The sequence below is a fragment of the Balaenoptera borealis genome (assembly GCF_965194805.1).
Source record: "Balaenoptera borealis genome assembly, chromosome: 3".
In the NCBI taxonomy this organism is placed as follows: Eukaryota; Metazoa; Chordata; class Mammalia; order Artiodactyla; family Balaenopteridae; genus Balaenoptera; species Balaenoptera borealis.
Window position 1 is genome coordinate 125002345 of NC_138866.1, and position 5681 is coordinate 125008025.

General features: G+C 46.1%; 1 long non-coding RNA gene across 1 annotated transcript; it reads right to left on the reverse strand.

Annotated features, from left to right (window-relative positions):
- Positions 1–832: 832 nt before the first annotated feature.
- On the reverse strand, positions 833–5453 carry LOC309626719. Its single transcript, XR_014243370.1, has 2 exons — positions 2914–5453; positions 833–2509 (listed from the first exon to the last, which is right to left on the reverse strand). It is a non-coding gene; the product is annotated as an uncharacterized lncRNA (long non-coding RNA).
- Positions 5454–5681: the final 228 nt, after the last annotated feature.

The following is a 5681-nucleotide window of genomic DNA, read 5'->3' on the forward strand; positions in this document are numbered from 1 at the left end:
AAGAAGCATTGAAGTTTGCCCAGAGGAGTCAAGGGTGGTGTTCCAGTTATCTCTTGCTCCAAAACAAACCACCCCAAAACTTAGTGGCACAAAACAACCATGTGTGTTTGCAGATTCTGTAGATCAGGAATTTGGACAGGGCACTGTGGGGCTGTGTCTTCCCTGCTCTATGATGCCTGGGGCCTCAGTGGGGGTGACTCTAATGGCTGGAGGTGACTTGAAGATTGGGTGTCTGGGCTGGGCTGGCTGAAGAATGAGCTCAGCTGGGACTGTCGACCAAAGTGCCTACTTGTGGCCTCTCCAGAATGGTGGTCTCAAGGTAGTCGGACTTTTTACATGGTGTCTCAGGGGTTCAAGATTGAGTGTTCCCAGTGAATAAAGCAGAAGCTGCATGGCCTTTTACGACTTAGCCTCAGAAGACATGCAGTATTTCTTCCAACATGCTCTATGAGTCAAGCAGTCATAAAACCAACCAGAGGGACCTCCCTGGTGGCACAGTGGTTAAGAATCCATCTGCCAATGTAGGGGACATGGGTTTGAACCCTGGTCTGGGAAGATCCCACATGCCATGGAGCAACTAAGCCTGTGTGCAACAACTACTGAGCCTGTGCTCTAGAGCCTGCCAGCCACAACTACTGAGCCTGTGTGCTACAACTACTGAAGCCCACGCACCTAGAGCCCGTGCTCCGCCACAAGAGAAACCACCACAATGAGAAGCCCACGCACCACAACAGAGAGTAATTCCCACTCACCGCAACTAGAGAAAGCCCGCGCACAGCAATGAAGACCCAACATAGCCATAAATAAATAAATAAATACATTTATTTAAAAAAAAAAAAAAAAAAAAAGACCAACCAGATTCAAAGGATGGGGTTGTAGAATCTACCTCTTGATGGGAGGAGAAGCAAAAAAACAAACAAAAAAACCCCCATTGTGGCCATGTTTTCAAACTGTCACAGAAGTTTTTTGGAAGAGATACTCTCTGAGCTAAATTCTGAAGGCAAACTAGAAATTTGCCAGATGGACAAAGTGTGGAGGGTGTCCCAGGCTGAGGGATCAGCATATGCAAAAGCCCGGGGACACAAGAATGGATTGTATTACATGAAATAAGTCCTATCAGATTTCCTAGGAGCTCAGCAAAGATATCCTTCCTGCCTCTCAGCAGGCAGCCATCCTCTGCTGGTCCTCCCCAGACTGCTGGGGCCCAGAGCTCAGACACCAGCTCCTCTACAGAGGGCTCATCCGGATCAGGGCTTGAGTGGCAAATCCACGTCCCAGCGGTCCCACTTGGCTCCCCAGGCCGTAGTGAGCACACAGGGAGATGCCACCTGGGAGAGGCTTGAATAGAGTCTAGTCCTTCCCCTCGTCCATGTTCTCATCTTCAGCTCTTGATTTAGAAGCCACTGAGGCCCAGCCAAAATTTTCTTGGTTTGGTTTTTCAAAGCACTGAAGGCTCTGTGTCTGTTGGCTTGAATCCCAGCAATTCTTTCCATAATGGTTAGTTCTTTTGATTCCAGGCGTAAAAACTCAGACTAGATTAAACAAAAAAGGGAAATTATTGGTTCTTGTAACTAGAATGTTCTAGAAACAAATCATGGAGTTTAAACAATACCAGAATTCTATCTCTTCCTCTCAATTTCTCAGCTCTGCATTTTTTCTGTGTTGACTTCATTTTCAGGTAGCATTTCCTCAAAAGTAACGATCAGTAGCTTGGATAACTCTAGGCTTAACTATTTAATACTGAGAGGCAGCAAACGGCTCTTCTTCCCCAAACGCTCGAGCTTCCTTCCCAAAGAGGGTTCTGATTGGCCCAGCTCCGATCATATGCCCTTCCCAGATCCAATCACCAGGGCCACAAACGTGTAGTATTCTGACTGGCTGTGACTGAATCAAGCTAACCCCTAGTAGGGGTTAAGGGTTAGTTTTTAGCCCTGCAGTTACCACATAGAATCACTTCATTTCAAGAAATAAGGGTTCTAGGGACTTCCCTGGTGGCTCAGTGGTTAAGAATCTGCCTGCCAAGGCAGGGGACACGAGTTCGAGCCCTGGTCTGGGAAAATCGCACATGCCGCAGAGCAAGGAAGCCCGTGCGCCACAACTACGGAGCCTGTGCTCTAGAGCCTGCGAGCCACAACTACTGAGCCCGTGTGCTGCAACTACCGAAGCCCGTGCACCCTACAGCCCGTATTCTGTAGCAAGAGAAGCCACTGCAATGGGAAATCCACACACCGCAACAGAGAGTAGCCCCCGCTCATCGCAACTAGAGAAAGCCTGCACACAGCAATGAAGACCCAATGCAACCAAAAATAAATAAATTAAAAAATTAAATAAGAAATAAGGGTTCTAGATTTTAAAATATTTTGTATCATTTTTTAGTCATTTTCAGGGTGTTTATTGTTTAAAATTACCTGCTCCTTCACCATTCTTAGAAGTTGAACTCATGGCCTCTGTGTTCACTTTTGAAAATGGTGTCTTTGGCTGAATAATTGCATTAAATTTTTCTTATAACCTAAAAAAAAAAAGAAAGAAAGAAAGAAAGAAATAAGGGTTCTGTAACTAGAATGGAAAAGGAAAATGTGAAGGGCAGACAAAAGTTAGCTGCCACGGTCCCAGGGCCGCTAGAACAGTTACACAGTTTGTACACTGTGCAAGGGAGGATGGGGTGCCTTCCGTATTTTCCCAGAGGGTGTTCCTTTTTCTAATTCACACAAAGGTGGCCATGTGGACTACTGCTGGGCTTTACAAAGTTGACCACGCTTTCCTTTCCCCAGTGCTTCAAGACTGCCTGGAAAACCCCTCCTCATTCTTCATGTCCTTGTTCGAATGCCTACTCCTCCATGAACTGGCTGGGATGAGCCATGAGTTCCCCATAAGCCCTCAGAATTATGACTTCTGCCTCAGTCATGATCTTACAATTGAACAGTTGTGATTCCTCATCTGTGTCTCCTCATCTGGCTGAAGACAGGCTCCACGAGGACATGGAGTGGGTCTGAGCTCCCCTTCCTGGCTGGCAGGAGGGATGCACAGGCGGGATCTGTTCAGTGGATGGGAAGAGAACAGAATTGTCCTCCTTGCTGCCACAGCCTCTCTCCTAGCTGTGGCTGCCCAAGTCAATTACAGGGGAACATGAGCCCTGCACTTTGGTCGCAAAAGACTGTTGACCTGATCCGTGCATCTTCTGTCTATCTCCCCTCACCCAGCCTCTGGAGATATTCCCCAAAGGAAGAAGCCTTGAACGGTGCATCCACAGGGCCACCACCCAAGGAGGAGGCTCCAGAAATCAAGCACCTTTCTCCAGGAAGCTCTGGGGAAGAGAAGGTGGCTGGCCTCCATCGGGGCCTCACCGAGGACTGCCAGGCAACTGCTCTAGGGCTCAGCTCTAGTTCCTGATTAAAACCAGATCCAGGAGCTTGGAGCCTTTGGTGAAACTGGATACCTATCAATGTAGGCAAAGGAAATATACTGTGGGAGGGAGAGAGGCTGGCCGGCAGCCCGGCAGTGCTGGGCTGGGCAGTGGGTTGAGCCTTCCTTCTGAAAGGTCCCTGGGAGCCCTTGCTGTGTGGGATGATGACAGCTTTGAGAAACTGGAGATCAGAACACACCCATTGCTCTGTCACTTTCTTCCCGCTTCCTTTCTCGTTGTCTGCTTCTTTTCTTCAGATAGAAGACTTGGGTTCAATCCCACTACCAACTTTTATCCATGTGGGGTAGTTATTTAACCTCTCTGAGCCTCAGTTTTATCATCTATAAAATGGGGGTGAAAATAGTACCTACTTGATTGGCTTATTTTAGGATTAACAGTGATACTGCATGAAAAGTGCTTAGCACAGGACCTGGAACAGAGTAAGCCCTTATTAAATGTCAGTTATTGTTATGCTTTCTGTCTCCCTTTTTTTCTATGAAAAGCTATTCGGTACCATTAAACTATAAACACAATCTGTGATGATCACAGTAAGGAAAACATTTCATGTCCCCAATGGCAGAAAAAGCATTGGCTGTGGGGTCAGACAGCCCAGGACTGTAATCCCAGCTCTGCCATTTACAAACTGGGTAAGTCATTCCAAGGACTTAGTCTCTCTGAACCTCAGTGCCCCCATCTGTAAAATGGGATACTGATAATACCTGACCTGCCTACACCCCAGGATTGCTGTGCATGTCACATGGGATACATGTGTGAAGGGGCACTGCAAACTGTATAGAGCCATATAGCTTGGTAATCATTATTTATGCTTCCATTATTGTGTCTTCCTTTTGGTTGCCTTATTTTCTCTTCTTTGTTCCTTCTCTTCTTTTTCCCAAAGTCTTGAGTCAAAAAAACTTCGTGGGACCGTAGAGTGTTAGAGCTGGGAGACCTTTGTGACCGTGGGTTCAGTTGTTCTATTAGAAATCACGGGACTTCCCTGGTGGTCCAGTGGTAAAGAATCTGCCTTCCAGTGCAGGAGATGTGGATTCGATCCCTGGTCAGGGAACTGAGATCCCACATGCCACAGGGCAACTAAGTCCACGTGCCACAACTACTGAGCTCAGGCACCTCAACTAGAGAGACTGTGTGCCACAGAACCCATGCACTCTGGAGCCTGTGCGCCACAACTAGAGAGATAAAACCCACATTCCACAACTAGAGAGAAGCCCGCGTGCCTCAATGAAAGATTCCCATGTGCCACAACTAAAGACCTGACGCAGCCAAAAATCACTTGGAGAAACACAAAGAAATTCAGATTCCTGGGCTCTAACCCACACCTCGAGAATCAGAATCTCTTACTTTTTTTTTTTAAATTAATTTTTATTGGAGTATGGTTTCTTTACAATGTTTTGTTAGCCTCCACTGCACAACAAAATGAGTCAGCCATACACATACAGACATCCCTTCCCTTTTGGACTTCCCTCCCATTTAGGTTGCCACAGTGCACTAGGTGAGTTTCCTGTGCTGTACAGCATGTTCCCATCAGTTGTCCATCTTATACATAGTATCAATAATGTATGTGTGCCAATCCCAGTCTCCCAATTCCTCCCACCCCACCCCTTTCCCCCTTGGTATCCATACATTTGTTCTCTACGTCTGTGTCTCTATTTCTGCTTTGCAACTAAGATCATCTATACCATTTTTCTAAATTCCACATATATGCGTTATTATACGATATTTGCTTTTCTCTTTCTGACTTACTTCACTCTGTATGACACTCTCTAGGTCCAACCACATCTCCACAAATGACCCAATTTTGTTCCTTTTTATGGCTGAGTAATATTCCATTGTATATATGTACCACAACTTCTTTATCCATTCGTCGATGGACATTTAGGTTGCTTCCATGTCCTGGCTATTGTAAATAGTGCTGCTATGGACATTGGGGTGCATGTGTCTTTTTGAATTATGGTTTTCTCAGGGTATATGCCCAGTAGTGGGATTACTGGGTCATATGGTAGTTCTATTTTTAGTTTTTTAAGGAACCTCCATACTGTTCGGCATAGTGGCTGTACCAAGTTACATTCCCACCAACAGCATATGAGGGTTCCCTTTTCTCCACACCCTCTCCAGAATCTGTTTGTAGATTTTCTGATGATGCCCATTCTAACTGGTGTGACGTGGCACCTCATTGAAGTTTTGATTTGCATTTCTCTAATAATTAGTGATGTTGAGCAGCTTTTCGTGTGCTTCTTGGCCATCTGTATGTCTTCTTTGG